This window comes from Panthera tigris, chromosome B3, assembly GCF_018350195.1.
Source record: "Panthera tigris isolate Pti1 chromosome B3, P.tigris_Pti1_mat1.1, whole genome shotgun sequence".
In the NCBI taxonomy this organism is placed as follows: Eukaryota; Metazoa; Chordata; class Mammalia; order Carnivora; family Felidae; genus Panthera; species Panthera tigris.
In genome coordinates this window covers 104,658,504-104,676,023 of record NC_056665.1, presented here as the reverse complement: position 1 = coordinate 104,676,023, position 17,520 = coordinate 104,658,504, and positions in this window count along the sequence as shown.

Here is a 17,520-nt window from a genome sequence, read left to right as displayed (position 1 = left end):
AATGCACCATAAAAGCTCTTCAACGTTTAGTCAAAGAAGAGTTTTCATTAGTACCAATGACTCAAGCAGTTGCCTTTAGAGCTAGAGATCTGGAAGTTTTCTAACCCCCTCTCATTCAATCTTTTCCTATCCCAATCAATTGCAAAGTTCTATAGTATGGTAAACCTTATCTATTCCTTTCCTATTTTGCAATCAGGATTATAACAATACCTGCTTAATTGGTCTCTCTGTCCCCTCCGCAGTCCATTATCTGTACTGCAGGCTGAATAAGCATTCTAAAATGCAAATGCAATCATTAACACTCTTTGCTTCAAATTTTTCAATGTTATTCTGGAGTTTTAAGATAAAGCAGTAGCTATAATAACCTATCAGTAGTTTCCCAAATATATCCTGCTGCTTCACACCTCCCATATTGTGCTGAGAATGCCTTCTTTATCTAACATCTTTGTTCTTTGTCTCTCCAAACTTTGCTGAAGTATCACCTCCTCTGAAAAGCTTTCCCAGACCTCTGGTCTGTCAGTGTATTTAGATCTTTATCTGGGCCTCCATGACATCCTGTGCACATTACAGAACACTAAAATATTTTTGCCTATTTAGCTTGCTGTTGTCTCCCTCGTGCCTAACAGAGCATCTGGAGTATTGTAGGTTCTGTATAAATTATTAATGAGTAACTAACATTGATTACTGTAATCTCTTATTTACTGTGCCTTCACCCTGAGAGCAGAGATTTTGTAGACCAGAACCTACCTGGAACTGAGTATGGAATAGGCTTTGGTAGTTTTTTGAATGGATGACAATGGCATAGAAAGATGGCCAGCTACACTGCCTCCCATCTTACCTTGTAGCCAGTTGGCAAGGCAAGTGGGAAATTGCTTTAGACTTTGTATGGAGCTGCCCATCTGCGTGATTGACCACAATAGTGCTCTTGAATCTGACCTCTCAAAGAGTATTTCATGACACATTTCATGAATACTCATGACACGTTGTAATAAAACTTCAAAAAATGAGCCAGAGCTCACAATGAGCTGGAATTATGGTGGTGTGTCCCCTTTGAGGAAAGAGAAGTAATTCACTAGAGAGTAGAACCAGAAACTGTGTTAAGGTCAGGACATATCTGGGCTGATTTATCACACTCTTCATTCTTGTAGAACTACATAATGAAAATTTATTGCTAACTATAAGGTATGGCAAGATCTTGAACTATCAGTCACAGAATCCATTACTCACAGAATATTTTAACTTACTTGTAAAGGCAGAGAATATTGACTAAAATATTTAATAAATATTTTAATAAACCATACATTGAGCCATAAATACATTTGTTTGCTGAACTAGCATCCTATTTCATTAATATTCTATTATAAATTATTTCATGTCGTGCCTACAAATGAAAGAATAGAAATGGAAGTTTTCTGGTTTCCCCATATTCTTACCTCAGGCCAGAGTCAGGTTTGGAATAGAGCCTACCGACTTGGATTTGTTTGTATTATTGCTAAAATGAGAGAATGAAGTTTTTGTTGTTGTTGTTTTCTCATTATTCTTTTCTATTAGTTTCAAACAGAAAGTTTGATATTTTATTCTGAAAAGATAGAGTACATAGAATGGTTGGATATAGACCTGATTTTTAAAAAATAGGTTCACAGTAGAATGACTTAATTAAGAGTATCTATTTGTGGGGTGCCTGGGTGGCTCAGTTGGTTAAGCGTCTGACTTCAGCTCAGCTCATGATCTCATGGTTCGTGAGTTTGAGCCCCGTGTCAGGCTCTGAGCTGTCAGCACAGACAGCAGGAGCCTGCTTCTGATTTTGTGTCTCCCTCTCTGTCTGCCCCTCCCCTGCTAGTGCTCTGGGTCTCTCTCTCTCAAAAATAATATAAATAAAAATTAAAAAAAAAAAGAGTGTCTATTTGTTACAGTTATGTTACTCTAAGTATTTGTTTACATTCAGGGCCGTGATGGAAGGAACATTATTCCTTAGATAACTGATCCATGCATAATAGCTTATGGTTTTGTTGAGAAATCGGTAAGAAATAATAAATGCGAATGAAAAAAACTATTTGGGGGGAACTTTTGATAAATTACATGTTTTTATTATAGAAAATTCCTCTTTTATTAACAATAGCTTTGATTTTTTGATTATCTAGTACATGCAGGCACAGTGCTATATCCATTATCTCATTCGATCCTCACAAATCCTCATTAGTCACCAAATGAAAAATAATTCTTGCTCAGAGAGGGTAAGTAACTTGTATACGTTCATACCACTTGTATGTGATGAAACCTGGGATTGCTTTTTCTATCGCCCCACACTGCCTTTTGAGAAAGATGACAGCTAAATTATAAATGCGGACATCAGGCACACGGAAAGGGAAAAAAAATCCAGAGCCAAAACATTTAAATAAATGCGACAAGATGCATCTAAAATTAAACAGTGCATTGAAGGGTGTGATTTGTTCAGCTACAGAGAAACTATTCCCAGACAGTCTAGATTATGTCTCTAATCAATATGCTCGGTGAGGGAAAGCTATTCCATTTTTTGAAACAGATCCCACACATTTTAGCTGAAAATAGTTAGTCATTTCATAACCAAAGGGGGAGAGTAATCCTTTAACGTCCATATGGCATACGTTTTCTGAGCTTATTTTTGAATTTCCTTCAGTTCCTTAAACCCCAGCCTGACGGGATCACTTGGCAATGAAAAGAAACACTGCCATGTGTGTCCTATCAGGACACGCATGGAGCCCCTCTTCTCCAAGTCCTTATCTGACAGAGGTTGTTTTGCCATCTGGGCTTATTGCTTGAAGTTATAAACAAGTCACAGGAACAATGACTGGAACTTTTATATTAAGCAATCGTTGTTAAAGTGTTTTAGATGTGACCGTGGTATTGTAGTTACGTTATTAAAGACTTCTCTGATAGAGTTGCATGATGAAAAATTATATGATGCTTGAGATTTGCTACCAAACAATATGAGGAGGGGCAGACTTAATTTATGGATGGGGCAGATAGGCCTTGGGTCGGTGGTTTGGGGGCCTGCGTAATGGCTAGTTGGGTTTCTTTTGAACATTGCTTTGTCTACTTTTGCATATTAAAAAAGTAAAAGTTTTTAAAAGAAGAAATAAAAAATACAAGATTGAATCCATTCTTGGGACATGTGTTCATTCTGTGATAATTCTTACCTTCAAGTACAGCATTTAGGCTCTACATATAGTTCTCAAAGTATATTCTGATAGGGTTGCTTATAATCATGGGGATCGGTGCATATGGACAATATTGACATCAGGATAACATTGTTTTTCTAAATTCGTTTTTAAATCTTTTTTTAAAAAGTTTATTTATTTACTTATTGAGAGAGAGAGACAGAGGGAGAGAGAGAGCATGAGAGCATGAATAGGGGAGGGGCAGAGAGAGAGGGAGAGAGAGAATCCCAAGCAGGCTCCACACTGTCAGTGCAGAGACCCATGTGGGGCTCAAACTCGCAGACTGTGACCTGAAATCAAAGGTCAGATGCTTAACCCACTGAGGCTCCCAGGTGCCCCCAGGATAAAATTTTTATTCTCATTTTGTCATTTGATACTTCGATGTAATATTCTTCATTGGATGTCCTCCCAAATAGCATCATCCTTCTCATTATTTCCTGGGACATTTACTGTGGTGGTCATCATTGTCATTGTTATTGTTTTGCGGTACTGTTGTTTTGTAGTGGCAAAAATCTGGGAATGTGTGAGTACATTTTTGTGGAGTGTGGCAGGCACGCATCCTGTCAAAGTTGTTTGTGGTTTGGAATAGTTATGATGCATTGGGCTAGTGACTGGGTCTAATTATAATGTCTTTATCCTTTACCAATCACCAAGAAGACACTTTATCCTTCACAAAAAAAGAAAAAAAAACTGGCAAAGCCTAGCTTCACACCCTCTAGAGAAAAATAACATGACTTACTGTCTAAAGTTGTCAGTAGGCACATAGATAGCACAGAGAGATTGTCAATGTATGCCTGTCATTCAGGGGCAAAGATCAAAGCAAAAGCAAAGCAGCAGGTCAACTATACTTACATTTAAAAAAGTAAAACTAAACCAAACCAAAATCAAAACCAATCTGCACAAGCAAAAGCAGTGACAAATATCCATCAACTGGTGAGTAAACAAAGTGTGGTATAGGGATACAATGGCATATATTCAGAAATAAAAAGGAATAAACCACTCATACATACTGTAGCAGAGATGAACCTAAAAATCATTATGCTAAGTGAAAGAAGCCAGCCAAAAAACCCCCACATATTGTATGATTTATTTTATATGAAATGTCCAGAAGTGACCAATCTATAGAGATAAAAAAAATATATTAGTTTTTTCCTAGGGCTGAGGTGGGAACAGGGGTTAATTGTAAATGGGCAGTAGGAATTTTATTGGGGTGATGAAAATATTCTAAAACTGGACTATGGTGATAATTGCATAATTCGAGAAATTTAATAAATTTACTAAAAATCATGTAAGTGTATACTTAAAACTGGTCAATTTTATGGTATGTGAATTATACCTCCACAAAGCAGTACCGAAGACTTGGTTTTCACTGTACATTTGACATTGCTGAACATGTGAGATGCAGTAGTTATCAGAGCTGTAAAATGGGATGGCCCCTGGACAAAGTTTGCTTGTCACATGTTACAACATTACAAATGCCTACTCTCTGATCCAGAACTCCAGTACCAAGAAGTTTTGTACCAAAAATTGCTGGTGGTGTTGAATGTCTCTTAGAAATACATCTGCATGGCTTTCTTCTTATCATAGGGGAAAAGGATTCCCTTCTTTTATTCAAAGCTAATCCCTCCAGTTGGGCTCTGTTCTTCATTCCCTACCCTTCCTCCCTGACTTTTCTTCCTCAACTACCTGTCTCCTTTTCTTTTCCATCAGCATCTTTCCAAAAAGGAGCATCTTCCCTTAAACTATCTTTTCCTCTGGCAACCACCCTCTTTCCTTTCCTTTCCTTTCCTTTCCTTTCCTTTCCTTTCCTTTTCTTTCCAACTAACCTTATTGAAAGACTTGTCTATTTTTTTTCATCCTCCTTACTTTCCATTGTTCCTTAATCGATTACAGTCTAGATTTTGCCACATGACCAAAATTTCTCTTGCTTGGCACATCAGTAATTTCTTAGGTTGCTGGATCCAATGGATACATCTCCCTTTTAACCTATATGACCTCTCTGTAAGTTTTCAAACTGTTTGACTCCTCTCACATTGAAACTTTCTTTTCCCTCACCTTCTACAATAATACCTTGTTTGGGTTTATAACACTTTATGGATATTTCTTTAGAGTCTTCTAGTATTCTGTCTATCCCTTAATATATATTATCCACCATTTTGTCCTTGGCTCACCTCTCTTCTTACCTCTATATGCTCTTCTTGAGTTATCTCATCCTTCTCCATGACTTCATTTACCGTCTTATACTCATGGCCACTCACACACTCTCCAACAATCTATACCTCCAGCTCAGATCTATTCCCTGTGTTTAAATTTAAAAAGTTTTTGGGGCGCCTGGGTGGCTCAGTCAGTTGAGCGTCCGACTTCAGCTCAGGTCACGATCTCATGGTTCGTGGGTTCGAGCCCCGCATCGGGCTCTGTGCTGACAGCTCAGAGCCTGGAGCCTGCTTCAGATTCTGTGTGTCCCTCTCTCTCTGCCCCTCCCCCATTCATGCTCTGTCTCTCTCTGTCTCAAAAATAAACAAACATTAAAAAAATTTTTTTTAAGTTTTTAAATCTTTTAAAATTTATTTTTGAGAGAAAGAGAGACAGACAGACAGACAGAACGTGAGTGGGGGAGGGGCAGAGAGAGAGAGGGGGACACAGAATCCAAACCAGGCTTCAGGCTCTGAGCTGTCAGAACAGAGTCTCATATGGGGCTTGAACCCATGAGCTGCAAGATCATGACTTGAACCGAAGTCAGATGCTTAATCGACTGAGACATCCAGGTGCCTGTATTCCCTGTGTTTAAAACCTACAGTTTTCAATTACTTACTGATCAGTTCTTTGTAGAAGTATCACAACCGTCTTAAATTCAACAGGTCCAAATCTTTACTACTTACAATCTGTTGAAAAGTGGCCCCAGAGCCTACATTTCTTATTATTCTGAAGGACCTCTTTCCAGGAGCCCAAACTGGAAACCTAAAATAGTCATTCTCAACTCCTCCCTTTCTTTCCTTCCGATATTTAATCAGACATGAAGTCCTGTGATTTCTTTTTCTTGTATATCTCAGGTCTGTTACCTCCTCTTCATCCTTACTACTACATTAGTTCAGACCTTCACCATCCTTCTCTTTCACTCTCTAATCTTGCTTTTACAAGACCACAACACGGTAACCATGAGGATTCTGTGGGTTCTGTGCACTGTCACTTGGGACTTTATGATCAGTAAATCCCTGAGAGAGAAATTTGGTGAATACTGTCTTTGCAGAGTTCAGGGATCATATAGCTGCAGGACTTAGAGATGGCATCAAAGATGGCTTCAGCAAAGTTGACCCAGTGGCAGTGAAGCTCCTAGCAAAAGTATAGCAGTCATCCACATCAGTCATCAGCGGCAGTGTCTTAGACACAAGAACAGACGGAAGGTCAGTTCATTTAAAAGTCGAGAGTAAGACGAAACTTCATGAGACCCAAAACCTTGTCACCTTGCAAAGAGAGTATCACCTGGCCGGAATGAAATGCGTATTGATCTTTTTCTTCTTATAGTAGCCTCATCTCATAGGCATTAAGGTATCTTGGACAGAATGATGGTACCACGGATGGCAGTTGGTACAACCCAGTGGGTGACAACACAGTGGTCACAAACAACTTCAGTCTGGGTTCTTGACTGCTCTGGGTCTGTTTCAGAATGGACAAGATCATCAGGGCCTAGAAACATTGTCCTGGGAAGGAGTAAAAAATAAAAAAAAAAAAATCTCAGACTCCTTGGTAGGTGAGGAAAAGAGATCTCCTCCAGGGAAATAACCTCCATGGCCTTGAGCAGCTTGAATACCAAGTACCTCTCCTGTCTTCGGCCTCCAAGAGTCTGGCCATCACTGCCAATGGCTTCTGTAAACTGCCTCAGCCCCCTACTGGAGTCCTTCCCAGGGCTCAGGGCCCAACCAAAGGCCTGATACTCTCATCTGCCATTTCGTGTGTTTTCTAAAAACCAAAATCACTCACCATTTTTTTCCTATGTATTTGAACTGCTTCTTCACTAATCTTCCTGCCTTAAACATTGTCCTGTCTCCTGTCTCTTCACATTTTTCATTTAGTTTTATTTCCTTACACTGCTGCCCAAGAGATGTTTACACACCCCAACGCTGATCATATCTTCTTCCTGCTTAAAACCCAGAGCCATTAGGATGAATTCCAGATTACTTAGGATGGAAGACAAAATCCCTCAGGACCTGGTCACTGCTCATCTCTCCCTGGCCTGGTCTTCCCACCATTCCTGTCTTAGAACCATGCCAAGCATACTGAACTATGAGCAGTTCCCTAAAGATGCTATGTTTTTTTGTTTTTGTTTTTGTTTTTTCCCTTCAGTTCACAGCTATGACTTTGTACACTGCTTCCTTTCCCTATCTGGACTGCCTTCATCCTTCAGGATTTAGTTCAGACAGTCCCTTTGCCGGAAGTCTTCCCTAGCCTTCCAGGTTATACCAGGTAACCCTTCTTTGGGTTCCTTTAGCCTCCAGTACTAACGTTTTATTACACCATCTTGCAATTTTCCCTTTTTCTTCTTTATCTACCTTCGGACTGCAAAATCTTTGGGTCTGAAGATGGTGTTTTAACTTTGCATTCTCAGAGCTGGACATACAAAGTATTCAATAAATTTTTTTTTTAATGAATCAATGATGCATAGAATAATGAAGGAAGGAAGGATATAATGAATAAATAAAATAGAGCCTGTAAATTTTTCCCTTCATTTGTAAGAGGTCAAGAAGGCAAGCCAACTTACCTTCAGAAAGGAGGTCCAGACTCGTTGCTCTAAATGACTACTGCATAGTATATAAAAGGTCTGCAGAGAAGGAAATTACATGAAGGTTTAACTTCTTAAACTCAAAGACAGAAAGTTCCCTTGATCCTTTATTTGTTCTGATCTTTAACGCGACTTTATTATTCATAAAAACAATTAGCATCTAGTTTTGGACTTCCAAGACATAAATACTTTGATTTGGGAATTATTACTTCCTCTTGCATATGAGAAAAGGAAATCAGCAAGAAAACTAACAAGAAGTGGGTTATTTCAGGGGTGCCTGGCTGGCTGAATTAGTGACGCATATAATTCTTGATCTCTGGGGTCATAAGTGTGAGCCCCACGTTGGGTTTAGAGATTACTTGAAAATAAATAAGCAAACTAGTTAATTAAAAAAGAAGTGGGTTATTTCAGTGGGTGTCATGTTGATGAATGCTATATATTTCTCTTTCTCTGTCTTTGTTGTTTTCTTTCTTTCTCTCGGTTTTGTTCTTTCCTTCTTTTCTCTTTCTTTCTTTCTTTCTTCTTTCTTTTCTTTCTTTCTTTCTTCTTTCTACTCTTTCTTTCTTTCTTTCTTTCTTTCTTTCGCTACCCACTTCTTTCTGTCTGCAGTCTTTCTTTTGTATTTACCCATCAATGTACACCACTCTGCAAATATGTCATTAAGCATATCATCCTGGGGCAGCACTTCTTTCCAATTATATCAGTTAATTATGATTCAGTGTTTGTTTCTAGTTTGGTAAACAGGACATGAAAAAACGTCAAACTAAAGTGGCAGATGTTTTGCTTTTGACATAAAAAAACACCTTTTTTTTTCTGGAAAACTTCAAACAGGCTTTGTAGTTTTAAACAATATGAAAGCATTTTAAGTATGTAAGATAAAAACACTCCTTATTAAGTTATTTTCTTGGAGAAGCATTCATATTGTATAGAAGCATATCAATTAAAATACACATACATGTGCGTTATTTTACACAAATGTGATCATTGGTCCTAAAAGTTTTTTTTTTTTCACTTAATATATTTTTGACGTCTAAGCCTGTACCTATACTCTTACCTTTTTTTAATAGCTATAGCTTTAATCGTTTCCCATGGATGTATTTATTTATTTATTTATTTATTCATTTATTTTTATTTTTAAAATGTTTATTTTGAGGGAGCAAGAGAGCGCACACGAGCTGGGGAGGGGCAGAGCAAGAGGGAGAGAGAGAATGCCAAGCAGGCTCCAAACTGTCAGTGCAGAGCCCCACGCAGCGCTCAGTCTGACCAACGGGATCGTGAGGTCATGACCTGAGCCAAAATCAAGAGTTGGGCACTTCACGAGCCCCTCAGGTGCCCCTGAATTGGGGAGTTCTATTTCCATCCAGGATGAGGCAGGTGGAAAGTATCACTTCCACCCTAACTATAATAAAATGTGAGATTAACTACAAAATCATAACATTACTCGAACCTATCAAAAATTTTGTAATGCAGGGATGTCTGGGTGGCTTAGTCAGTTAAATATCTGACTCTTGATTTTTGCTCAGGTCATGGTTTCACAGTGTGTGGGATCGAGTCCGCTTTGGGCTCTGCACTGTCCTTTTAGGATTCTTTGTCTCCTTGTCTCTCTGCCCCTCTTTCACATGTGCTCTCTCTCTCAAAAATAAATAAATACATACATACATACATACATTTTAAAAAGTAAAAAAAAACCAAAAACAAATAACTTGTGATGCAGAGCAACTAAGCAGCTTGAAGTCCAAGAAATATAGACTCTTTCCAAAGAGATAACTTTCTTTAACCGTAACTGGGGCTAAATACCTTTTCATGTGGTTATTTGAGATTGCCTACTTATGTTCTTTGCCATTATTCCATTGAGCTGATTGCCTTTTTATTAGTGGCAACACCAGAATTCTTATATAGGAAGAACTTAAGATGAGCAACCTTGTTGGCAAGGTTAAAGCTAAGGACCTTGCCTTGAAATTGTGATTGCACAGTACTTTACATAAGATTGCGAAAGAGTCAATTGTCCTTATCAAGGAATGGAAGGCAGGTAATGGAAATAGCCTCCCCATCTCCCAGTCCCTCCTCGATATTATCGCTGCTTTTATTTTTATAAGAGCTCTTTGTTTATTAAATACATCCGTCTTTTATGTTATGTTCGTTGTGAATATTTTTCCTGGTTCTTCTTTCCACTCTAGGTAATGTTTACCCTTTAGAATTTAAATATTTTATATGAAATATTTTATCATTTATTTATGGCTTCTGAAATAACTGTCACATGTAGAAAATACTTCCAAGATGCAGGACTATAAAAAATTTTACCCATTTTTTTCTGGTACATTTATGGTGTCATATGTTTATGCTTAAATTTCTGATCTACCTGGGATATATTTTTGGCAAGAAAAAATACAGAAATACAGCTTTTAAAAAAATGATTAGCTGGTTTTCTCATACAGTTATGATTTTTAAAAATGGTACTTCTAAAATTCTAGAGGGAAATAAACACATGGGCTTCCTTTTGTTGTAATTACTCAGAACTTGTTCCTACTGCTTTGCAATATTTCAATGAATACACTCTTTTCCCGGTGTTTTCCCGACATTCCAAATACGTCTTAATGCAAATTAACTGTTGTTAAAATAAAGTGATCTCAGGAGAGAATAAAATATATATAGGGATACATAAATACATACAAATAGTTTGACATGAAGTTGACTTTATTGTCACCAACACAAGATAATTCTTTGAGAGTAATTTCTACTATTTTTTGTGTGCCTTTCAGCAACCTTGCCCCAAAGAATGTATTATCTAACTGTTAAGATAATGTGATATATTTAGGTGATTTCTTATTGGTCCATTTAAAAATTTAAAACAACGTTGGAGTACCTGGGTGGCTCAGTCATTTAAGTGTCTGAGTTCAGCTGGGGTCATGATCTCATGCTTCATGAGTTCAAGCCCCACATAGGGCTCTGTGCTGACAACTCAGAGCCTGGAGCCCGCTTCAGATTCTGTGTCTTCCTCTCTCTCTGCCCCTCCCTTGCTCACACTCTGTCTCTCTCTCGCTCCAAAAAAATAAATAAACATTAAAAAAAATGTAAAACAATGTGTATTAAAGTATACTGTTCTTTAAATATATATATATATGTATGTATATATATATACATATATATATATACATACATATATATATATGTATATATATATATTTCTTTAAGTAAACTCTACACGCAATGTGGAGTATAAACTCATGACTCCAAGATCAAGAGTCAAATGCTCTTCCAACTGAGCCATCCAGATGCCCCTAATGTATAGTGTTCTTTTTTTCACTAAACTTTTAAAAATGTTTTTATTTATTTTTGAGAGAGAGAGACAGAGAGAGAGACAGAGAGAGACAGAGCACGAGTAGGTGAGGGGCAGAGAGAGAGGGAGCCACAGAATCTGAAGCAGGCTCCAGGCTCTGAGCTGTCAACACAGAGCCTGACATGGGGCTTGAACTCAGGAACCTAAGCTGAAGTTGGAGGCTTAACCAACTGAGCCACCCAGGTGCCCCCTAAAGTATATTGTTCTTAAAGGCAGGGAATATGTTTAGTCAACATCATAGTGATACTGAATAAGTAATTTTTGAATAAATAGATGAATGTCAAGCTGTAGAATATATATCCTAAAAGGTATATTGGTGATCATTAAAATGTGAGATGCAGACTTTAAAAAGTGAAGTAGGTTTCATCCTGTGATTGGGGATTTTTTTCTATAGGTTTTTTTTTTTCTTCTTTAATTAAGGAAGAAGAAACCTAAGTCATATTAATGTCCAGAGTTTATATATTGAGCGTATTTTAGTTCCAAATATATCAGGAGCCAAAAGATAATATTGTACTTGGATACAAAAGAACTCAACTGGAAGAATGTTCTCATTTATTAGAAGGATCACAAGTAAAATAGATTAGTCAAGCTAGCCCCTCCTCTGTTAAGTCTTGGGAGTTAACAACCCAGAATATTAATGAATAAGTCTGTGCTTCTTTGCCTATGTCCTTGAGGCAGAGGGACTGTGACAAGGGTGTACTAAAGTGGGACAAATGAGCTGGAAGACAACTAGTATAAAACAGTATAGAAGGCCTGAGTCCTGATCACCTGAAGCTTTTGAGCTTGGCATTAGATATTCCCCATAGAATGAGGCCCTAAAATTTTACCCTACTCCCTTGGCCCTCTCCCCAACTGGAAAGATGGGGCGAGGCCATGCCTTGGTTTAGGATGCTTCATCAACACTTCATTTGAAGCCACATCTAACCCAGGGGAAAGCATGACTTGGTGATCTTCTATTTTGGGGCCTGGGGGAGGAAATTGGTTGATTGATATCATTTTTATTGTCTCTCTTTTTTAAGTGCACGTATTTAATAAGTGCTTAATTTAGTTTGTGCGGGTGGGCTTGGGAAACTACTACAGGCTGTAATTTTTGTGTGTGTCAACCTACAGAAGTCATTCCGAACAAAAACAACCTTAGCTTCGGCAAAATGTAGGCAGTAATTAAGGTGAAGATGGGAGCTTTGTGCTTAAATTATTAAGAGAGTTTCTGTGATTTTCCTTACCATCGCAGCGCTGAACTGGGAGAACAATGTGGTGAGATTTTTAAGCTCCCGGTTCCTGGAGAGAAGAAAAGGCAGCTTCTCAAGGACATAGAAACATAATCATTCTCATTTTTTTTCTTTTTCTTCTTTATTTAAATTCAGGTTAATTCACATATAATGTAGTATTGGTTTCAGGAGTAGAATTTAGTGATTCATCACTTATATATGATACCCAGTGTCATCCCAACAAATGCCCTCCTTAATGTCCATCACCCAATTAGCCATCTCCCACCCACCTCCTCTCCAGCAACACTGTTGGTTCTCTAGAGTTAAGAAAGAGTCTCTTGGGGCGCCTGGGTGGCTCAGTCGGTTGAGCGTCCGACTTCGGCTCAGGTCATGATCTCACAGTCCGTGAGTTCGAGCCCCGCGTTGGGCTCTGTGCTGACAGCTCGGAGCCTGGAGCCTGCTTCCGATTCTGTGTCTCCCTCTCTCTCGGACCCTCCCCCATTCATGCTCTGTCTCTCTCTGTCTCAAAAAATAAATAAACATTAAAAAAAAAAAAAAAAGAAAGAGTCTCTTATGGTTTGCCTCTCTGTTTTTATCTTTTTTATTTTTCCTTCCCTTCCCCTATGTTCATCTGCTTTGTTTCTTAAATTCCACATATACGTGAAATCATATGGTATTTGTCTTACTCTGACTTATTTCACTTAGCATAATACATTCTAGTTCCATCCACATAGTTGCAAATGGCAAGATTTCGTTCTTTTTGATCGCTAAGTAATATCCCATTGTATACATACCACATCTTTTTAAAAAAATGTTTACGCGTCAGGCTCTGGGCTGATGGCTCGGAGCCTGGAGCCTGTTTCCGATTCTGTGTCTCCCTCTCTCTCTGCCCCTCCCCCGTTCATGCTCTGTCTCTCTCTGTCCCAAAAATAAAATAAAAAATAAAAAATGAAAAAAAAAATGTTTAATGTTTATTTATATTGTGGTGCATGTGCCCCTTTGAATCAGCATTTTTGTATCCTATGGATAAATAGCTACTAGCGCAATTGCTGGGTTGTAGGGTAGTTCTATTTTTAACTTTTTGAGGAACCTCCATACTGTTTTCCAGAGTGGCTGCACCAGTTTGTATTCCTACCAACAGTGTAAAAGTGTTCCCCTTTCTCCTCATCCTCACCAACATCTGTTGTTTCCTGAGTTGTTAATTTTAGCCATTTTGACGGTTGTGAGGTGATATCTCATTGTGGTTTTGATTTGTATTTCCCTGATGATGAATGATGTTGAACATCTTTTCACGTGAAAAAATAATTCTCATTAAGTGCCAACAATTGTTAAAATGTTGACATATATTTGTTGACTGTTATGTACATATGTAAAATATGTATTTTTTAATTTAAAAATGTCTTTTCTTACCATTCTGACTCTATTATCATACAATAGAAAGGTGTTCTTTTTTTTTTTAAGTTTATGTATTTATTTTGAGAGAGAGAGAGAGAGAGTACAGAGGAAGGGTAGAGAGAGAGAGAGGGAGAGAGAGAATCCCAAGCAGGCGCCCTGCTGTCAGTGCAGAGCCTGATGCAGGGCCTGAACTCACGAACCGTGAGATCATGACCCGAACCAAAATCAAGATCAGGATGCTGAACTGACTGAGCCGCCCAGGTGCCCCAGAAAGGTATTCTTCTGTTGTTAGTTATCACCCCAAGGGGTTTTCCTTTTAATATCTTTTGTGTTTTTATTTCTAATTACAAAATTAATACATGCTTTCAATAAAATAAAAAATACAGGAATGTACAAAGTAAAATTTTAAATCCTTCTTTTCTCCATTCAGTCTATTTCTTAGAAGTAGTCACTAATAAGTAGTGGGGTGTCCTTTCAGATATATTTTCTATGTGTGTAAAAAAATTTTTTTTCAGGACCCTGTTTGTATTGTTGAGAAGTGACAATGTTACTTTTGGGGGCATGGCTTTTATTTTGAATCAATTCCAAATGTGTAAGAAAGTTGCAAGAATAGCATAAAAACTTTTCTGCCCTCAGATTCTCCAATTGTTAGCATTTTACCACTTTTATTATTTTCTTTATGATTTTCTGTCCGTATGCATACATATTACTTTTTTCTGAACCGTTTGAAAATAAGTTGCATTCATGATGCTCTCTTTCCCCTAAATACTTCAGTGTGTATCTCCTAAGGACAGTCTCTTTCATAACCATAGTACAAGTATCAAAATCAGGAAATAACATTGATAAAGTATACTGTTATCTACTCCATAGCCTTTATTCTATTTCTCCCATTGTCCCACAAATATTACTTTTTAAATGTATCACATTTTTTGAAAGGAGTATATTAAGAGATATGTGCCTTGGGGTCCCTGGGTGGCTCAGTTGGTTAAGCATTCAACCTCGGCTCAGGTCATGATCTCACGGTTTGTGAGTTTGAGCCCCATATTGGGCTCTGTGTTGACAGCTCAGAGCCTGGAGCCTGCTTTGGATTCTCTCTCTCTCTCTCTCTCTCTCTCTGCCCCTTCCCTGCTTGCACTCTGTCTTTCTCAAAAATAAATAAACATTAAAAGATAAATCAGGGGCACCTGGATGGCTCAGTCGGTTGAACGTCTGACTTCGGCTCAGGTCATGATCTTGGCGTTAGTTGTTTGAGCCCTGCGTCAGGTTCTGTGCTGACAACTCAGAGCCTGGAGCCTGCTTCAGATTCTGTGTCTCCCTCTCTTCCCCTCCCCTGATCACGCTCTGTGTCTCTCAAAAATAAACACTTAAAAAAATTTAAAAGAAGAGATATGTGGCTTAAAATTTTTGTACAGTTGTTCAAATGAATGAACTGCTTAACTAACCAGAGAGGATTAAGGCACTTCTACCTTATCTCCACATTTTTCTCCTCCTCACCTCCCACCACAAACGCACACATGCCCTTCTCCCCTTTCCCCTTTCTCACTGGCAAAATCCCACACTATGGTCAGAGCCTCCTATCTGACATTTTTCCCAACCCAATTCTCATTATGTGCCCTTAGTTTTGCTTTGTTTGTGTGCCCTTAGCTTTCTGCACAAGGCTGCTTTATAGCATTTCCCATTATACGATCACAGTTTAGACTTCTACCTGATAGTTACACCGGTAACTAAGCTAATGCAGATTGGGGCCCTCTAGCACCTAGTTCAGAACTCTGAAGAAAGCATCTTCAATCAAATGCTGGTTTAATTCTTTTTTTTTTTTTAATTTTTTTTTAACGTTTATTTATTTTTGAGACAGAGAGAGACAGAGCATGAACAGGGGAGGGTCACAGAGAGAGGGAGACACAGAATCTGAAACAGGCTCCAGGCTCTGAGCTGTCAGCACAGAGCCCGATGCAGGGCTCGAACCCACGGACCTTGAGATCATGACCTGAGCCGAAGTCGGACGCTTAACCGACCGAGCCACCCAGGCGCCCCAGTGCTGGTTTAATTCTATGTGATCTGTAAGTCTTTTCTTCTCATGATGGGTTACACCACAATGAATGAAATACTAATTGCCTTCTTGAAAGTTGCATTCTATTTTTTATTTGACCTAAAGTGTGTCATATTGAATAAAGGGGAGAAAAATGTTATAACGTAAACACCTAGCTGAACTGAAAACTACGAAACATTGCTGACAGAGCACCTAAATAAATACAAAGACATTTGTATTTATTGTATTCACGTGCTGAAAGACTTAATACTGTTCGGATGGCAATACTACCCAAAGCTAACTATAGATTCAACCCAATCTCATTAAAATGTCAACAGAGGGGGAACCTGGGTGGCTCAGTGGGTTAAGCATCCGACTTAGGCTCAGGTCGTGTTCTGTACGGAGCCCACTAAAAATTCTCTGTCCCCCTCTGTCGGTGCCCCTGCCCCGCTTGTGCTCTCTCTCAAAAAAATAAATAAACATGAAAAAAATAAAATTTCAACAATGTTTTCTTGCAGAAATGGAAAAGATAGTCCTCAAATCCTACGGGATTGCAAGGGGCCCTGAATAGCCAAAAACAGTTCTGAAAAAGAACAAAGTTGGAATATTCCTAGTTTGAAAAACTTATTACAGAGTTATAGTAATCAAAACAGTGTTATATTGGCATAAGGATAGACATATGGAGCAGTGGGATAGAAATGATTGTTTGGAAATAAACCCATTCCTGTGTGGACAATTGATTTTTTTAAATTGTAATAAAATACGCATCACATAAAATGTCTCATCTTAACCATTTTTAAGTATACAACAGTTCAGTGATATTAAGTCATTCACATTGTTGTGCACCCATCACACCACCATCCATCTTCAGAACCCTTTTCATCTTGCAAATTTGAAACTCTGTACCCCTTAAAGAGTAATATATAAACTAATTTTTGACAAAGATGCCAAGTCCATTCAATGGGGAGAGAGCAGACTCTTCAACAAATGGTTCTGGGACAACTGGATTTCTACATAGGAAAAAATGAGGGTAGACCACCTACCTCACACTGTATACAAAAATTAACTCAAGGTGGATTAACAACTTAAATATAAAGGCATAACCCATAAAACTGATAAAAGAATACAGAGAGGTAAATCTTCATGACCTTGGATTTGGCAATGGATTCTTAACATGACACTAAAAGTACAAGCAACAACAAAAAAATTGGACTTCATGAAAATTAAAAACTATCAGGCACCAAAAGACATTATCAAGAAAATGAAAAGACAACTTAACAGAATGTGAGAAAATATTTGCAAATCACCTACCTAATGAGAGTTTAATATCCAGAAGATACACAGAACTCTTGTAACTCAACAACAAAATGAAGAACAACCTAATTTAAAATTGGGCAAATGAATTGAATAGACTTTTCTCCAAAGAAGGCTTACAAATGGCCAGTAAGCATGTGGAAAGATGTCAACAGCATCAGTCATTAGGGAAACGCAAATCAGCCTACAATGAGGGGCACCATCTCAGTCAGTAGAATGAGTGAGCATATGACTCTTGGTCTCGGGGTCATGGGTTCAAGCCC